Genomic DNA, 20,800 nt, shown 5'->3' on the forward strand with positions numbered 1-20,800 from the left:
CAAAGCTATTCCTTTCAGGTTTTCTACAGGGACCTGTAGTGACTAAGCTCTGTTACAACTGCTAACTGGAGAGAGTATGAAATGCCTTCAGTTCATATTTGTTAAGACTGACATATACACGCACAGCTCAGTTGCATCTCCCCCAAATTAATGGAGTAATTGAAAGCAAAATTTAGCTTTTAGTCTCTGCACTTTAAGGCCAAGATTTTTAAAAAACCAAGGTCCCAAAATTAAGCTCTTCAATTCATAATTAGGTACCAAAAATGTTGCCTGATTTTCAAAAGTACTGTGCATCAAATAGGAGCTTCCAGGGCATTTAGACTTATGTGGATTTCGGAGCTTAACTTCAGACCCCCGTTTATGAAAGTCTTGTCTTAAGTGCTTTAGGATATAGAGGGGAAAAATCTATTATTGCTGCTGGAATATTGATCACTGATTTTAAAATGTCATTAAAATATTTTGGGTGGGTCCTTAGACAATGTAACTTTCCAGCAGAAAAAAAGTTACTAATAGAAGGATAAGAGAAATAGCGAAGAAGAGGTTAATAACCACTTTTCTCTTTTTCGATATTGTTTCTATCATCTTCTTTCTGGCTTTATTTTCAAATTTTCTTAGGTCATCTACACCACTGGTCCTTTCTCCTGTCCCTCAGAAGCTGGGCTGCCATTTCAGTATCAGCATGTATCCACCAGCCAATCTCTATACCCCATCTATTGTAAAAAAACACCTTTGCAATTTGCACTGTTCCCGGTTTAACATTTACCACAGACAGTGGGTTAAAAGATGCTGAAGGTCCATAAACTGCAGCTGAAAGAGCAAGTTGATGCTTCAGAAGGAAAGGGTAGTATAAACAGCTACATTTAGTCCTTCAGCACTTCTGTCTCTCCTATCCCTGACAGTTGCCTCTGTGATGCCTTTCTTTGGACTGTACGGCTAAGTATTTGCTTACGTCCGCAGGAGAAAATATCCATTTTACTATGACAGTTTTCTGAAATCTGTAAAAGATGGGACACACCTATATTGTGCTCTCTCATGGAGACTTTATTTTTGTTCTTTTTCTGTTTTGTTGTTCTCTTATGCTCAAATAAAGGTCAGCCTAAAAGTATACATTTGCTCTTTGTGTATGTAAAACATATGAGAAATATGTTGTGTCCTTGGTTCAATTCCTAGTGAACAGATGTTTCTAACATAGAAAACACCAATACATTTGACAGTAGTTGTTTTCTGTGTTGCGCACCAAAGATGCCAAAGTTTTTGCATAGACACAGGAACCATCGGCATAGTTTGGGAGAGGGGCAGAGGGGCATTGCCCTCCCAGACAGAGGCCCAGGCTGGGAGCAGAGGGGGGTGGTACAGATCTGCTTCTCCTGCCAGATGCTCACTACCTCTGCAACGCTGCCTCCTGGATCCTAGTGCAAGTCGTCTTCCCCTTCCACATGTACTGGCACCATTTGTCCACCATCCTGTTTTCTGTACAATGGTGAGTGCTCATGGGGGAGAGGCAGGGCAAGGGGGGGAAGGGATAAGGGGAAACGGGGTGGGGGGTGTGTGAGGTGGACCTATAAAGAGACAAGAGAGAGTTATGAAAAGTTTTTAAAAAACCAGTGTAGTCCAAAAGGAATACACAGTGGAGATTTTTTAAAATGTTTAATATACTACTAGGATTTATATTTTACTCACATTTAAAAGTAGGCAGACTACAGTATGTCTTATAGATGAATCTGACATTGTTACAAGGACATACCAGTTCCAATCCTTCAGCAAAAGAATGGGACTTGTGGGTAAGGAGTGCAGGATCAGGTCCAAAGAAGCAGTCTGGGGATCATGAGAAAAACTTCTCTTGGAGGAACACATATATTGTGCTGAATAAGATTAGCACTGAGCCTGGATATCTCACACACTGCCATCTCTGGTGCGTTGCCAGCAAGCCACAGGTGTTCACACAATGAGCAGGTGAAAATGTGATGGTCAGGGGAGTGATGAGGTGTCACTGGCATCACAGCCCTTCATATTCTTCCTTTGATTTATAGATGATAGAAGCAGAATCATCAGCCCAGATTGGCATGTGTCTAATGGGAAACATTCCTGATGTCAAGATTCCCTGGATAGGAAAATAAAAATATTATTATGTATTTTAAATAAATTTTGTATTTTGAAGTGAGTCAGATGTAGGCACAGTATTGTATTTAAATAATGGCTAGAGATCTTTTGGACCACATGGTTTAAACGCAGGTTTATGCATTCATGCTTCATCCCACAGGATTGCACAGTAACTATAGTGTATATACATCTAAATGCCTTTATTGACATCTGGGAGTGGTGCTAATACTGACCATGTAGGAGGGAAATGGATACAGTAGGGGTGTGTGTGTGTGTGTGTGTGTATACGCACACACACATTGGAATAAATTTTCACACCAATGAAATGCAGCCATCTCTGAGTTGGAATACATTAACAACAGCACTGAGTAACAGCATACAACATTGTCCAGAAGTGGAATAGAAAAATGCATGCAATTGAAACTAAAGAGAAATGTGGGTAAGCAGAATATAATTACCCAAACCGGAATTCGATTAGGACTTTATTGTGAAGGGCATAGAGCTGCTCTGTAATAATTTGTGTACCCTATACATTCTGTATGTTTGATTGTTATAAGTGGGTTACTGTATGAAAACCACGAGGCTAATTCAAGAAGAGGCATTTGCATGTTGAGAGGCAAAAGCAACACTTCAGATGGGCATCCATCTACCAACACTTGAAGAACAATGCAGATGCCATTAGCTTTGAAGCTCTCCTCCATCTCTGACACCTTGCTAAGCTCACCGGACTAGTTTTGGGCAGAAGAGGAAAGAAGGTGCAGGAAACTGAGAACAAAGGCCCAGATTCTCAAAGGTATTTAGGAACTGAATATTTTGAGGATATGGGTCAAAGAGCTTTGGTTGGCTGTAAAGATCGGCCCTCAAGAACAGAGTGAGAAAGAGTTAAGGGAAACGTAGACTCCTAGAGGTTAGGTTCTGGGGTAAGATAGGCCTCTACATAACACAGACATGCGTGTAGACAGTTTGTTGTTTTAAAAATCAATTTTTCCTATGTTATGCTTTGTTCCTGCTGTTAAGATTACACAGTGTTTTGGTTTAGGAAGGCTGGTCCCAGAGTCCCACAGAAAAGACTCACAGGTACCAAACCCAATTGGAACCGTTGGGTAAGCATGGTTAATACAAAGTGTATTGTAGCCTAGGACTTGGTCTAAGAATGGGAGAATTGTGAGATTCTACTCTGAGAGGTGAAGATGTGAGGCCTGAGACTGAGGAAGGTGCTCTTAGAGATGCCGGGGAGGGATCAGGGGTGCAGCTAGCCCTTTAACGGTGACACTCAGTGTTACATCTGAACTAAGTGACAGCATCTCTAACTGCAAAATGACCCCTAATAACTTAGCAACAATACCACTTGGGTTTTCCTTTGAGATCAGCCATCCACTTACTAGAGACATTGCTCTGCTTAACATGAGAAATCAGATAGAGGTAAGGATAGTCCAGTGCTTAAGGCACTCGCCTAGGACCCGGGAGACCTACATTAAAGTTGGTGCTCCCCAACAGATTTTGTCTGTGACCTTGGGCAAGTCACTTAGCCTCTCTGAGTCTCAGTTCCTCATCTGTAAAATGGGGATAATAGCTCTTCCCTACTTCACAGAGGTGTTGGTAAGAACAAATACCTCAAAGATTGTGAGATGTTCAGATTTTATGATAATGGGGGCCAACTGGTACCTAAAATACATAGAAAAATAAATAAATAATCTAGTTGAAGGAGTTATGGCAAGAGACATTGTTTAAACTGAGGACATCATAAGGTATCAATCAACAGCCCTAGGGGCTTGTATTCTCTATCTACAGAACAAGTACAATACAGGCAGCAGTAGGGCAAGTTTCCCCCAGCAGTGTGATTCAAACTTCATTTTTAGGGGCACTTTATAAGGTACTAAAAGTAGTTCAGTTTCCATTATTCCTTGTACTCTCTGCTAAAAGTGCCATTTGGTGCCAACTGAGATGCAGACAAGTTGAGATGTAGATTCCACTTGAATCCATTTCAGATCGTCACCCAAGAGTCATCAGATGCTAATGGCTTTCAGTCATTATTTTGAACAATTACCTACATATGAAAGGTTCTATGTTCAGTAAAGATTGAACTTCCCTGTCTCCAAATTGACCTATAGCCTATTCCTGGGCTGAATCTGGTCCCATTAAACTCAATTGAAGTTTAGCCTTTGGCTATAATTTGGACTTCATATCTCCCTTATATCATCATAAATTATCAATATCAGAAATTCTGTGTCATGTAGATGTGGTTACAATAAATATTTATTCTAAAGCAACAATACCTGAGCTATTTTAAGCATTCATTACTACTGTTTGTATGTATCTCTCATTCTTTGTGTGGTGTTGCACCCATGCAATTGGACTGTGGCAGGCTGCTAATGGACTGTAGTAGGAAGTAGCTCAGGGAAATCAGACATTAATCTGCTTGTATTGTAGTTTGTATTGTATTGCATAGTGTGTTTTGGCAGGATCCCCGCTGATCCAGTGGAAGGACTACCCATCACTATTTGGGCTCTTGGCTGGGACCTGGTGGAGTAGGGTAGGCCCAGGTCCCCCTACCCCCTTGCTGCTGACTCCCCCCCGAAGGCCTGTGTATTAGCTGTCTGCCTTAGCCAGAAGGGCTGGGCTGAAGACTTCTCATTACTCTGCCCTACTAGAGGGTCAGAGCCCCAGACTATATTACTTGCAAGGAGGCTGGACTAAAGACTGCCCTGCACTCTGCCCCGCACAGGAGGGTCAAAGCCCCGGATTATGTAAATTATTGTCTGCCCTGCCAGGAGGCTCAGGCTATAGTCCTGGGCCCAGGGGGCCAGAGCCTTACCTAAATCTGCTGTGTGACATAGTGAGGCAGAGTGGCCTCCCTCCAAGCTTGATGGAGAGGGATCACCACAGGCCGCTACAAGCATATTTTTACGGTATCACTTAAACCTATGATTTTTTGTTTAATAAATGTACTTTACTATAAACCAATTCAGTGCTGTGATTGAAATAAGAGTGTTAGTCAAACCCCAGTTAAATTAATGAGCTGCAGTTTATTGTCTCTTTAAAGGAGCAATGAACTTAATTTCTATTAGTGTTCAGTGAGAGGGCTGGGCACTGCAAGGAGATGTATCTGGGGTACTTGGGAGTTGAGGTTCACTGTTTATTACTTGCAAGGCAAGGTTTGGATTGACAGAGTCCTGAAGAGTTTGCTGATGAGGCATACAAGCTGGTGTGTCAGGGAGTTGTGTCTCAGTTTAGCAATAGCAAAACTCTTCACTTGCTGAGGCTGAGAAGAGTAACACAGAAATTCACAGTTCTGGGAACCTCAGCAAATTGTCCTACTGGAGGATGATTTGGGGGAAATTCAGAACTGGGAGGATCTTGGGGTCACTCTGCAAAACAGTAGCTAGGTTGTAGAAGCCAGGGTGCAACCTGCACGTTATATGCTGGCTGCTGGCGTCAGCTCGGTGAGCCATAGCAATGTAGCATTTAAGGCACCCTAAGTAGCAAGGCAGGTGGCAATACAACCCCGCACTGGTCTGGGTTGAACCTCAAGGCATCACACTGAGGGACCCTCAACCCTAGTTAAAATCAGTACAAGCTGTAGGTGCTCAGCATCTCAGAAAATCAGGTCCAAACTGTCTCAATTTTAACACACCCAAAATTGGAGGCATTCAGAATCAGTGGTAACTTCTGAAATTTGGCTGATAGTATCTTTCATATTCAGGAAACTTTGGGGCCAATCCTGCTTGCCTTACTCATCAAAATAGTCCCACTGGGTTTTCCTCATCAGAGAAAGATGAACCCGTTTTGGTCCAGTTATGAAAAGGAAATCATTTCATTAACTACTACAGTGCAGTCTCCATTGGCTGGAGCACTTTGCAGTGCAGGAGAGGAAGTAAAGGATTAAATTTCACGGGGATCTAGGAAACAGAAAGAAATTACCTGAAAGTACCCTAGGATTTGTAAGGACTGTTAATGAAAAGAAACATGGTATTATGTCTATGAAAAGAAACATGGTATTATGTCTCATCCAAACCATGACATCTGTAGCTCACTAACACCATGCTAGGAGGCAGTAGTTCAGTACTGACTCAAGTGCTACTGTGTCAATCAGCTCTGTGTGTCATCTGGGAGAGTTGCCCTTTCCTGCCTCCAAACTAAGGGCTTGTCTATGCTACCGCATGGGGTCATTCTAAGATACGCAATTTCAGCTATGTGAATAGCATAGCTGAAGTTGACCGTACTTAGACCTACTTATTGCTGTGTCTTCACTGCGGTAAGTCGAACGTGATGCTCTCCCATTGACCTCCACTTGCGCGCCTCATTCTGGGTCTCTCGGAGTCGACGGGAGAGTGCTCAGCGGTCGATTTATCGCATCTATATAGACGCAATAAATCGACCCCCATTGGATCGATCGCTGCCCCCCGGACAGATAGTGTAGACAAGCCCTTAGTGTCAACAAGAAATATATGTCACTCTGCTTGAAAAGGTTTTGCAGAAAATCACAACAGCACTTGGGAATGTGGCTTAAATGCAAGACTTGGAGCCCTGACTTTATCAAGCAATGGTGCCAGCACAGACCATGCAGTGAGAAATGGTGGTTATACATCATATACCTCCCTGTGTAAATTGCTTGCATGTGCTGAATGGTGAATTCTGGACTTTTTTGTGACACTTAAAATATGTCAAGGATGATTAGGTAAGATCAGTTAAGGTTTTGCCCATTCTCTCAGGGCCAGAAAGATGCTGGAGGTCTAGCTTCAGAAACATTTTGCCAAAACATAAGCTCAAGCAGAGGTGCTTGCTTGTCAACACTCCCTGAAATGTATTCTTGAGACAGAATTTTTATGAACACATCGGTTCAGCAATTTTCAAGTTATAAGAGAGTTCAAGACTTTACTCATGCAGTTCAACTTGCTTTTATACTTGTGCAATTGTATAAAGACTTATTTTTAAAAAAGAATTTGGCAATTGATTAGTCCACAAGATAATATGGTCTAGCGTAAGGGTTCTTAAACTTTTTCACAGCACAGACCACCCCTAACATACAAAATATATAGGCCACTTCCTCGCGTTGGAGATGGAGTAACATCCCTGTGGAAACTACAGACATTGCTTACATGGAAAAGTGATATTAGAACAGTAGTTGGTGTATTTTTAGATGCCCTTTAATACTACTTAGTAGTTGGAAACAAGGAGTACTGTGGCTGTTGAGAGCTGATGTACAGGCATGCATGGGCAAAAAAGACTGAGAGGGCTAATCAGAAAGTGGCTTTAGACCATCAACAGCTCCAGACATTTTCTAACAGATGAAGAGTCAGTGAGGCAGAGGCATCCAAGAAGGCTGGCCCAGGGGTAGGAGTTGCAAAGGAGAAGGTTCTTGCAAAAAAAGCTCTAAGATTTTGTGAAGAGAAAGCAGAGGCCGGTGACAGACAAGTGGAGGAAGTGAAAAGTGGAGTAGAAAGAGAAAAGTCCTGTGATACAGACTGGAGTAAGTCCTCTAAATCACCAGGAATAAATATTCTTCAATGAGAACTTTGTTGCTGATTTTATTAATGAACAAAGCAGAATAGAATCCAGTTTACTCCTCTCTAGGCCAGCCATGAGGATCTCTTGTGATGTTATTTCAAGTCTCAGGATATTTGATGTTTCTCTTAAAGTCCCAGCTCCTAGGGGAATTTGACGACTATCTCAGTTTTCATTTTTTGTAAGTTTCTAGCTCTCATGATTGCAGAAAAAAGCTAGAAAATTTGGCCCAATTGTGCCCCAAAAGCTCAAATCCTAGAGGACACATAAAAAAAACCTCACATTTTTAAAAACACGTGATTTTTGAATGCTTGGGATTGACAATACTGCTTTTATGAAAACAGGATATTAGTCCTTTTGTTTCACCATTCATCCAAAGATATTACCATTAGCAGCATGGTATCCAGTCCATCTCAGGTATTTCTAAGAATACAGTCATAGTGTTATTTAAGCTTCCTAGCACCATGCAGGATATTTTGATTCAAACACATCACAGAAGGAATGGTGCTGTTTACCAAATCATTGCCACACCTTATGTGGCACCACCGGGTATCTTGGAATCTAGTATCCAGCTAATGATCCATCTTAGGTTGTGAAATCTGATACAATGGCAGCATGAGGTGGTGTGGTCAGATGCATTACACCTGTCCTATCCCTTGTGACCCTAAGTTAGAAGCCTCACCGCTTTATCTGATCTCCTTATTCTGACAGTCCCCACTGCCGCGCTTTAGGAGTGAACTTGAAACATACCATGTCCAAATAGATATTTATATGTAAAACATGAAAGTTATGCAGCACAGTACTAACATCAGTGCAGGTTTATTTCCAATACAGTGTTTTTATACTCCTCAAATTAAGTTATTTTAATGGGAAAATGCTCTTATCTTTGTAAAAAGCTGCATCCTAGATGTAGGTTGAATTCTGTCAAAGGACCACTTGCAAGATGTGTACTAAAGAAACATTTTCTGGTTTTTTTGTTTTTTTGTCCCTGTTGCTCAACACTGTAGACAGGAAACACAATCCAGCGGTAGCTTTTATGTCAGAACAAGAACCTTATGGACATGAACTTTATAAAGTTAAAGCTTCCCTGGGAGATGAAGGTCTGGGAATCAATAGATCAGTCAACAACTTTTATAAATCTGCAAGAGCCATCTTTCTTTGGATGTCTGAAAATAAGATCAACATAACTTTGACGGGGGGGAAATCAGAAGTTGAATTTGTCAACTTGTAATGCACATAAATGACATAAAATATAATCACTCTTGAATTTGGGCCCCTTCAGGCTTCATGTTGATTGAAGAAAAAAGAACCAGCGATTTCTTCAGTAGGAATCAGAGGAAAGATAAATATTCTTTGGTCTATGACATTTTATGGAGTTTCCAAAAGAAACCAGTTCATTGTTTAATTATTGGGTGTGTTGATCATGTAAAATATAATTGGCCTGGGGCATATAGCACTGCAATCCTGGGAGCTGGCTGACTGAGTTTGCATAATATGCTTTTTTGCCAAGTATTTTTCCCTGTGAAATCATTATAAGATGAATTAATGCTACCTAATCTTTCTTCCAAAGTTTCATAAATTAAAAAATATACCTAAAATGTAGACTTTCCTCTCTTCCCCATCACCATCTCCCACAAGCAAGCAGTCTGCAGACAGAAAAGTTAGTAGCAAACATAAATATTGTGATGGGCAATTATAACTTTGTTTAGCTAACATCAGTTTAAAGAAAAGACAGTCTGTTTAAAATGGCTGCATTTAATCTTCGGCTTTGTGATGTATTCCTCAGTGGTACATGTAGTAAAGAACCTGGGGCCAAATGTGTCTCTCATTAGCGTCCCATGCAACCCCTCTGGAGCAGGTCTGGATAAAGGAGGTAATACAGAATCAACGAGGATACTGTGTAGATCTCATCATTTGCACAGATTTCATGCTGGATGAAAGTGACATAGAGTTTTCTTTTACAACATTTTATATGCAAATAAATGAGACTATACAAGTTAATAAATGACAGATTTTATTCAAGAAATAGGTCTTCGAGTTGCAAGGTTTCTCTCTATGGATGTGCCCGAACTTATTCTGTTGTAGCTGTTTTCCTGCTAAGAAGCAGGAAGTAACTGAAATTAGGACTGAAAGAAATTTATGACTCGTCCACCCTAGGTTTCTTTTGTGCTAGTTCAGCAGTTTCTTACATCTGGGAAGGACAGGTTACTTGCATAGTGTTCTGAGTGATTTCATCATTGGGTGGCCTGAAAAAGAACTAGGCTGCCAAAACATTAGATAAAGATGATGAGAGAAAACAGAGACAAAGAGAGAAACTGATGCTCAATGAAAGTAGTTGCTTCAGATCTTATGGGTTACCTTTCTTTACATAAGAACAGCCTATTTGGATCAGACCAATGGTTCACCAGTATTCTGTCTTCCAACAGTGGCCAATGCCAGGTGCTTCAGAGGGAATGAATAGAACAGGTACTCATCAAATGATCCCTCCCCTGTCACCCATTCCCTGCTTTTGGCAATCAGAGGCTAGGTACAGCCAGAGTGTGGGGTTGCATCTCTGACCATCTTATCAAATATGTATTGAGAGACATATCCTCCATGAACTTATCTAATTCTTTTCTGAACCTTGTTATAGTTTTGGCCTTCACAACATCTCCTGGCAACGACTTCCACAGGTTTAACATGCTCACCGTAAAATTTCTTATAGCTTATTCTTCTGGGGAGCCAAAGAACAAATAGCTTCCTCCCTTCACTCCAATTTCCCTAGAAATCCAGTGGTGGTTGTGTTATATTCTAGTAATTATATGCCAGCAACAAAGCTGCCACCACCACTGGATACACCAAGAAAATGCCTGTAAATGTGCTTTAAATTTCTCTTAAAACAAAGCTGAGACGAAGTCTGGTTAACTTTGTATCACAGGTTTCATTTATAGTGACGAAAACTGGCTAAATTCTGTCATCCTTAATTAACCAAACCTCTCATGAAAGTAAGTGGGAGTTGGGTGCCTGACTGCCTTAGATAATCTCAGCCTTGGCGTTTTAATCAAATGGTAGTGACAGGAAAAACAAAAGGATTCTAGGCTTACTCACATCTACTGTTTCTTTCACTGTCCTACCACACAGGGTTTTTCCTGATAGTAAACTGTTGGTGCTGACTGCGTTAGGGGCCATGTGCAAGTAAAACGTTGTCAGTGTAAGAGGTCTTTCAGGATACAAAACCAAGATGGAGTTCTATCTTCCATGGGAACTTTATTTCTTTATCTAAAATGGGCATCATTGACCATATCATGTACAGCTATATTGAGAAAGGAACTGCTCTCCATCCCAACCTATAGACCGTCTTGGAATAATGTTTTCTGAGCCAGGCACTCAGAACTGAGCCATGTTGGTGATTTGTTAACAAAGAAATCAAGGCTGAAAAAGGATATGATCACACTCATCCAGCTGTTGCAGAAAAACCCAGATATAGCCAGAGTCTTCTCTCCCATTAAAACCCGCTTGTCTGTATTGTCTACTTCACAGAAGCTGCTTATTATGGGAGAGGGATGAAAACAAACACATGTTACTATAGCTACTTTCTCATGGCCAGAGCAGCTTTCTCCCTGTTTAAAGTGCAGTCTCAGAAGAAGAGATTGCTGATGAGTTTGAAGCAGTGTTTCTGCCAGGGGGCCAAGTTTCTCCTTGTCTACTTATACTCCCTCAGAGATAGCGAAGAAATGGCAGAAAATCTGCTAACTAAAGTGTTTTCTGCAGAATTGGCCATTCCTTCAGAGAGCTTAGCAGGCAGAATGCCAGCAAATGAATAATAATTCTGAAATTCTTTGCATTGTGGCTCCTCAGGCATCACAGTGGATAGAAACATACCGAGGGTCCCATCCTCTGCAGCAGTTAGTGTTCCTGTATGGTGCTGAGCCCCTTCCCACATAAGCCAGTGGGAGATGAGGATGCCCAGAACCTGTGGGATCAAGCTTATTGCCTTACCTTGACGTAAAAGAAAGCCCTTTCTTTGCTATACTCCAGTGCTTGTGGCTATGAAGCTTGGCTGCCTTCCTACTAGTATCTATTCTGAAGGGCCTTTTAGTTCCTTTTAGGGGATGTGGTCAGTGATTGACAACTCGCCCCCCTCCCCCTTTAGGTAGAAAAAAACTACAACTTAAAATTAATTCACTAATTCTGGGGATATAATAAGGGTGTGTCAGTCTTCCAAAAATGCTGGTGATTTCACAATTACAGCTATAAATGTTAAGGCAGACTTTGGCCCCTGAAATACACGTAGGTAAAAACAAAGTTTGGTTAATTCAGATGAGAGTCCATACTCTGGGAAACTTATCTAAACCATGCCAAACCTCTGACTTGTTATACAGTTTACACATTACTAATTGTAATAATCATGCTTAGCACTTAACACCTTCAAAGTACTCTGCAAACAGGGTTGATTATCATGACACCTCTTTCAGGTAGTTAATATTAGTAACCCCAATTAGAGATGGGAAAACTGAGGCACAGTGAGGTGAAGTCTTGCTTACAGACAATAAATGAGCCAGAGGGATGAGACAAATTCTGGGATTCCTGGCTACCAGCATAAGTCTCAGTAATAATGATAATACCTAGCTGTTTTCATCAGTAGATCTCAAAGTGCTTTACAAAGGAAGTCAGTATAATTATCCCCATTTTACAGATGGGGAAACTGAGTCAGAGGGGCAGTGACTTGCCTGAGGGCTTAGGCACAGCTGGGAATTGAACACATATCTCCTGAGTTCCAGTCCTGTGCTGTCTCCATGTTGTGTCTCTAATTATAAGATACTCTCTTATCTGAGAGATTAATATGCTTTTTGAGGGGGAAAGTTCTGCATGATGAGATTTGTATAGGCTCGTCAAAGCTTTAAATCTCACTGTCTGTACATGTTACAGGAGTTGGACAAATAGTGATTTTCCATTTGTTAAAAGGTTTATTTGCAAAACAGCTTTTGGAAATAATTGGTCTAATTCCCAACATTTGTGTTTTAGACTCCATTGATTTCAAGGCAATTTCATTGTGGAAAGTTAGCGTACGAGAGTGAAGAATCAGGCCTGGTGTGTCCAATAACACAGATTCAAAATAACAAATAGCTTAATGGTGCTTCAGACTTTAAGAAATTAAGCAAAGAAACTATTTGAACTGGGAACAAAAAAAAGCTATTAGAACATTCCCTCTGGTATTTTTATTTTGTTTACTCCTGAGACCTGGCTCATGCCCCTCTGAATCACATTTAGTCCATATTTGGAGAACTCTGCACTAGCTAGCATACTTATGCTCAGGCAAATTTTAGATCTTTTTTTTTAATATACTGCGTGCTTTTCTTCTTATTATTTTTTCTTTTTTTCTTAAACAATTTAAATCAGAAAGTTGCCCCTTCCATTTCCCTTTAAAAACATGACCAAAAAGGAATTTTACTGCTTTAGTCAATTAGCTGAAACTAGCATTTCTCTTGGTTTTGTTATTGCTTGCTGGTCATCACATTCCATTCCATATGTCTTCTCTTAAAAAGAAAAGAGAAGTCTATGCTGTCCTTGGGTTGTGATGGGGGAAGCCTCAAAAAATTTGGACTTTGGGGCAGTTCAAATAAACTGCCTAAAGTTTAGATGCTTTTCCATATTATTCAGGTCTGCAAAACTGGGCTGGAAATCTCCAGAGTGAGTTTTCTCTTCAAATGTCCAGTACTTCTTGCTAAGAGTCATGGAGGAAATAGCCTCAAATGCAGCAGCCTTTTTTGCATATTTTGGAACTTCCACTTCTGGCCAGAAATCAGGCATACAACAAAATTAACAATAATGGGGAACAGCATTTAACCAAATAGTGCAGAATTTGAAAAGTAAATAAATAAATAAAGTAGTACAGTGTTTAGGCAAAAGGGTCAGGGAAGTTATTCTGTTTTCTCTAACTGGTTCACCTGTCTTATTTTTAAATTAGAGGTTTCAGTAAAACGCCTAAACCCTACTGACATCAGTAGGACTTAATCAAATGCTTAAAGATAAGCATGTGTTTAATGCTTTCTGGAACTGGGGTCAGAAATTAAAGAACCCTATCCAGTTCCCTTTGAAGTCAATGGGAGTCTTTCAGATTATCTGCTCTGATGTGTAGTCAGTCATATTAAATTTTGACCACTTCTTCCTGCTGTTAGCATTGGAGAGTCAGTGTACCTGTGGGAGAAAAATATAGAGTCTGCTCATGTGCATCCATACCTCTCAGCCTGCAAGGCTCAAATGTGAGACAAAGACCCAAAATGAGGTAAACAAGCAAACAAAAATTATTCATGCAGAAAACTCAAGGTTCTGTAGGATTGAGTCTCCTAGTGTTAATAACTCTTTCTCTAACCTCATTTCCATGACTGTTAATTCCAAATCTCAATAATCTTCAATCAGAAAAGTGAAAAAGATACCAAATTTGTGTGGAACATAGGTAACTTTGGGACTAAAATGACTGATGTCCCTTTAGACATTTTGAGACAATATATTTATTAATTAAGTTCTAACTGCAGTGTTAAATTCTCAGTTATAACTCTGCAGCTCAGCTAATGCCAATGGGTTTGCACAGGGCAAACGAAGGGCATAATTTGAAAGCAATGGTGGCTGAGATTTTCAAAGTAGCAGTGTTGTCAACTCTCACATTTTTATAGTGATTCTTATTATATTTTGTTTTCTTCTTAAAGCCCCAGCTCCTGGATTACCTGCTAACTTAACCTACTCCTGAGGGAATTCTGCACCAAAAAATTAAAAATTCTGTGCACAATATCTTAATATTATGCAAAATTCCAGGTGCAGCTGGTTGGGAATCAGTGGGGTGGGGGTCTGGGAGTGGGGGGCTTGTCAGGGTTGTCCAGGTACAGGGGAGGTGGGGACTCATTGGGGTGGGGATTTGACTGTGAGGGGCTCAGTGGAGGGTGGTCTGGCTTCAAGGGATGGGGATCCAGATGCAGAGGAGATGGGCCCTGTGGGGTCCAGATGTGGGAGAGGTGGAGCTTGGTGATGGGGGAGGTCTGAGTGCAGGGGGCTCAGAGGTCATTTTTCTCTGGGGAAGCATAGAAATCTACAGGGGACATGAATTCTGCGCGGGTGCAGTGTTGCAGAATGCCCTAGACATATTAGCCCCAGGCAGTCACACAAGCACGGCTGGGCCCCATTTGAGCTGTCTGATTGGCTAACCCACCCAATGGGATTAGCAGATCTGCTTTTAAGATCAGCAGCAACAGCAGGACACTGACTGTTCAAAGCATTCACCCATGGCTCAATGGCTCCTGCACTGGCTTGTTCTGGTCCTGCTCCTGTCTGATTCCAGCCATGGACTTAGCCTTGCCTCACTCCAGATAACTCAGTTATGACCCCTGGCTCAGATTCCTTACTTCTGACTTCTGTTGTGACCTTTGGCTCTGGCATCTGGCCTCTGACTGTGGTTCTGACTCTGGGCTCCTGACTTTAACTGTGACCCTTGATTCTAATGCCTGCTCTGACCACCAGGTATGACTGCCCACATCCTGATCCCTAACACTGGGGTCAAATTATAATTGTGAGTTTCAATTTAAAAAAAAAGATGATTTGTGGGTGCATCAAAAAGCTTGAAAACATAGCCTGACTGCTCCCCAAGGGGTCAAATCCAGAAGGCAAGTTTTTATTTATTTTTTTAAAATATGATTTTTAAACAATTTTAATGATTTTTTAGGACCTGACTCATGATTGCTGAGTGCTTGGGCTTAGTGGTATAGAAGAATCTTGAGGGCTTGTCAAAATACAAAAACTATATCAGTATTGTTAAAGCGGTACAATTCCCACTAGTGTGAATGCAATTATACAAATAAAAAGATACTCATGCTGGTAAAGATTATTTCCACACAAAAAGGGGAATAAACTATACTAATATAAGGCATTTTTATACCGGTATAACTCTGTGTACACTAAGGGTACGTCTACACTACAGGATAAATTCGAATTAGCTTAAACCGATTTTATAAAACAGATATTATAAAGTCGATTGTGCGCGTCCACACTAGGCACATTAATTCGGTGGTGTGCGTCCGTGGTCCGAGGCTAGCGTTGATTTCTGGAGTGGTGCACTGTGGGTAGCTACTGTAAAATAATGAGGCCAATAACATCGATTTGTGTCCACACTAACCCTAAATCGATATAGTAATATCGATTTTAGCGTTACTCCTCTCGTTTTGTAGAAGTACAGAAATCGATTTAAAGAGCCCTTTAAATCAATATAAAAAGCAGTGTAGTGTGGACGGGTGCAGCGTTAAATCGATTTAACGCTGTTAAAATTGGTTTAACAGCGTAGTGTGGACCAGGCCTAAGGTTGGTACCAATATAATTATATTGGTAAAATATACCCCTGACTGAAATAGTTATACAACTCATACAAAAACAGTGGGTAGACCACAACTTAATTTCAATTTGATTTGGGTGTATAAGGCCTTGTCTACACTTGAAAATTGTACCACCATAACTATTTTGGTTAGAGGTGTGGATTTTTTTTAACCACTATAGTTGGTACAACTCTTTGGTCTGGTCTTCATGTAGAATGTAGGTCACCATAGCTAAATAGGTCAAAAGGTGTCAGAAGTCCACACCCCTGACCAACAAAGCTATGCAGAAATAACCCCCAGTATAGATACAGCTATGTCAACAGACAAGTGCTTCCATCTGTCCACACCAGGGGGACTAAAACAGCTTAACTATACTAGCATAGTTAAAATTATACCACTTTCTAGTATAGACAAGGCATAACTCCCTGACATCTGACCTACATACAGACTTGCACCATAATAACTAACATATGCACTTCTGTCTTGCTTCAGTGTAGATACTACCTATGCTGACAGGAGGGATTCTCTTGTCAGTATAGATAATCTGAGTCCACAAGATTCTTCCATTGACCTAGCACAGTCTACACAGGGGTTAGGCTGGTATAGCTAAGTCTCTCAGGGATGTGGATGCGTCCAACAAAGTGGGTATTCACCCACGAAAGCTCATGCTCCTATACGTCTGTTAGTCTATAAGGTGCCACAGGACTCTTTGCTGCTTTTACAGATCCAGACTAACATGGCTACCCCTCTGATACTTGACAGGATAGAAAAGATGGCTCTCCTCCTCCTCCATGGAAGACCTAAAATATGATGGCTGGAGAATGTCAACAGATACCTATCCCTCACAGGAATTCTACACCATAACATGCCAGATTTGTCTCAGGACAGAACATCCAGGAGGCACATAATATGTTTGGTAGTCTCTATACTGTCCAAGCAACTGCATGAGAACTAACCTAACCAAACTCACTGTACTAAGTCCAAGAGAAGAATGTGTATATCATATTTTACATCATTTTCCAGACCAATATCCATTGCAGTTAAGACTGACTATTGACAATCTGCCTTAGGTATGTGTCTGGCTGCCATTATCATAGCATGAGTGTGTCATGGTATAATTCCCCACTCTGAACCTTAGTGTCCAAAAGATGGGGTACCAGCATGAATTCCTCTAAGCTCATTTACCAGTTTAGTACTTGTAGCGCTGCCACCAACCAGGAATTCCAGTGCCTGGTACACTCTGGTCCCCCAAAACCTTGCCTGGAGACCCCCAAGACCCAGACCCTCTGGATCTTAACACAAGGAAAGTAAACCCTTTCCCTCACCATTGCCTCTTCCAGGCTTCCCCGCCCTGGGTTACCCTGGAAGATCACTGTAATTCAAACTCCTTGAATCTTAAAACAGAGAGGAAAATTCACCTTCCCCCCTCCTTCTCTCTCCCCCTCCCAGACTCTCCCTGAGAGAGAAAGTAATCCTAACACAGAGAGAAATTAACCTTTCTCTCCCCCTTCCCTCCTTTCTCCCCACCAATTCCCTGGTGGATCCAGCCCCAGCCCCCTGGGGTCTCACCAGAATAAAAAAAAACAATCAGATTCTTAAAGAAGAAAAGCTTTTAATTAAAGAAGGAAAAACAGTAATAATTACCTTTGTAAATTTAAGATGGAATAGGTTACAGTGTTTTTCAGCTATAGACACTGGGAATACCCTCCCAGCCTAAGTATACAAGTACAAATTAAAATCCTTTCAGCAAAATACAAATTTGAACTCCTTCCAGCCAAATACACATTTGAACTCCTCCCAGCCAAATACACATTTGCAAATAAAGAAAACAAACATAAGCCTAACTTGCTTTATCACCTAGTACTTACTATTTTGAATCTATAAGAACCTGTATCAGGGAGATTGGAGAGAAACCTGGTTGCATGTCTGGTCACACTCAGAACCCAGAGAGAACAACCACCAAAAACTAACAGCACACACAAAAATTTCCCTCCCTCAAGATTTGAAAGTATCCTGTCCCCTGATTGGTCCTCTGGTCAGGTGACAGCCAGGCTCACTGATCTTGTTAACCCTTGACAGGCAAAAGAGACATGAAGTACTTCTGTTCTATTAACTCTTAACTATCCGTTTATGACAGAGTGCCTCACAAGCTTTTTACATATTTATCCTCACAGCACCCCTGTGAGGTAGGGAAGTACTATTATCTTCATTTTATAGATGGGAACTGAGGCATAAACAGACTAAATGTGACTTGCTCACAACCACACAAGAAGTCTTTAGAAAGGAGAGATTTGAACCCAAGTCACCTATCTCTCAAGTGAGTGAAGGGGATGAGAGATTTGAGTTGCAGGAGGGTGCTCTGTGCTTGGACCAAGGGATTTGGAGGGCAGGAGGGGGATCAAGACTGGATCAGGGGAACGGGGCACAGGGGGGGTTGGGAGTTCTGGCTGGGGGTGCAGCCTCTGGAATGGGGCTGGCTATGAGGGGCTTGGGGTGCAGGAGGGTGCTCCGGGCTGGGACCGAGGGGTTGAGAGCAGGAGGTGGCATGGGTGGGGGCTCAGGGATGCAGGCTTTGGGCAGTGTTTACCTCAAGCAGCTCCTGGAAGGAGTGGCATGTCCCCACTCCGGCTCCTATGCAGAGGTGCAGCCAGGCAGCTCTGCACACTGCCCCATCTGCAGGTGCTTCCCCCACAGCTCCTGGAAGCAGCAGCATGCCCCCCTCTGGCTCTACATGGAAGCGCGGTGCCGGCAAGGCAGCTCTGCATGCTGCCCCATCTGTAAGCGCCGCCCCTGCAGCTCCCATTGGCCGCAGTTCCTGGCCAATGGGAGCTGTGGGGGGTGATGCTTTGGGCGGGGACAGCGTGCGAGCCCCCTGGGTGCCCCTTCCCATAGGAGCTGGAGGGGGAACATGCCGCTGCTTCTGGGAGCCGTGCATAAAGCCCCCCGACCCTGCTCCCTGGCTGGAACACTGGAGGGGGGCAAACTCCTGACCCCACTTCCCAGCAGGAGCTCGATGGCTGGATTAAAAGTTCCTATGGGCTGGACTTGGACTGTGGGCTGTAGCTTGCCCACCCCTGCCCTAGACACTACTGTAATATTCATAATTAAAAAGGTATCTTTCCCACCTGCCCGTGGGAGTGATTCCTCATCTTAGTGGGGGCCATGATCACAAGCGCTGGCTTCCTCTGGGCACCAGGGGTGCTCAAACCCCAGCTCTGCCCCAGGCACCACCCCTGCCCTGCCTCTTCCCACGCAATTCATCCTCCGAGTGTGCCCTATAGCTGCTCTTCTCCCTTCCCCAACCAGTGCTTCCTGCATGCTGCGAAACAGCTGATTGCATTGGGTGGGATGCGTTGGGTGGGAGGGGGAGGAGTTGAGTGGTGGGGCTGCTGGTGGATGGGAGGTGTTAGGGGGACGGGTAGAGCAGGCTGCCGGTGGGTGCTAAGCACCTGATATTTTTTTTCTGTGAGTGCTCCAGCCCTGGACAGCCTATGAACATGATACTTCAGAGAGGAGCCTACCAATAAATTGCATTTGAAATGCTGGTTGGCTGCCTTTGGTGGAGTTGTATGATAAGGCGACAGGCAAAATCAGATCCCTAGCCAGATCACTTACAAAGCGTTAGTATGCAAAAAATAGTAATTTCAAAACAAAACCTCAATTAAGGATAAAAATAATTGTGAAAATAATACACTATTTGCAAGGAAATATGCAAAATATCCACAGTTAGTTCTTAAGCAACCACAGAGCTGTCAAATGCACAAGTAAGGTAATTTGGCTGTTAATATTGTTGCACATTGTAAATATTAATTGAATGACATTCATCATTAATTTCCCCCTCAGTCCCCCATTTAATTGGCATATAATTGGCTTTGTTCTGTTCACTTCTGTTCTCATGAAAGAAGATTTATGTTGAAGGGAAAAAAACGAATAAACAAAATAACTAAAGGGTTTAAGTACAATAACAGTTGTGGTTCTAAGTACATTGGAGTAAAGCTGGAAACTAAGTAATTAACTATTGGATAAATCATGCACCAAAAGGAGATTCATGGCCTTTGAACTGCTGGCCAGCCTGAGATCTGGCTCCAGCTATCCTTCAGTTCTGAGAAAAATGTATCCTTACTGCTTGTCATGCCACCATGGTTAGAGGGAGATGGACTGGAAGCTCTGACTAAAGGTGATACAATAGCTGAAGAAAGGCAACAGACTGCCTCTGGGTGAGACTGTTTGGGTTTTATGTCAAGAAAAGCCAAAGGATTGTCTTTAGGGCCCTGCAGGCAGTAAACACAGTTCATTAATCACTTAGTTACTAGTAACATCACTTTAGGGTGACCAGATGTCCTGATAAAATCAGGACCGTCCCGATATTTAGGTATTTGTGCTATGTCCCAACCAATCTTTGTCCCGATATTTTGGGGTACTCTTTTTTTTTGTTTTTTGGCTCTGCCGGCAGCACTCGGCGCTTTTTCCCCCCTCCGCTGGCGACCCCCTTCCATGTGCCACGATATTTTCTTCCTCTCATCTGATCACCCTACATCACTTGTTAATATTCAGTTGTCTGAGACTTGGACAGATCCTGATAATAGTTATCCTGGGCTAAATCCCAGGTAAGTGCCTTGACTTTAGGGTGCTCAGTTGGATTTCTTGTGTGTAATTAAGATCAGAATCTGGCTCTCTGTGCACTTATTGCATATGTATGTTTTTCATACCAATAATATTACTTTGCACTGTTTTAAGCAATTAAGCCTGTCAACAGAACTGCGAGGTAGGGAAGTGTTATATCCATTTTACAGGTGGGAAAATCAGTGCAGAGAGTAACATTACTTATGAAGGAGAGACACTGAGTCAGTGGTAGAACC

At 42.1% G+C, this 20,800-nt stretch overlaps 1 long non-coding RNA gene across 1 annotated transcript; it reads left to right on the plus strand.

Moving 5' to 3' along the window:
• The first annotated feature begins 4,999 nt into the window (after positions 1 to 4,999).
• On the plus strand, positions 5,000 to 20,321 carry LOC115646955. Its single transcript, XR_003999179.1, has 3 exons — positions 5,000 to 5,009; positions 9,461 to 9,463; positions 20,269 to 20,321. It is a non-coding gene; the product is annotated as an uncharacterized LOC115646955 (long non-coding RNA).
• Positions 20,322 to 20,800: the final 479 nt, after the last annotated feature.

The sequence above is a fragment of the Gopherus evgoodei genome, chromosome 1, assembly GCF_007399415.2.
Source record: "Gopherus evgoodei ecotype Sinaloan lineage chromosome 1, rGopEvg1_v1.p, whole genome shotgun sequence".
Lineage (NCBI taxonomy): Eukaryota > Metazoa > Chordata > Testudines > Testudinidae > Gopherus > Gopherus evgoodei.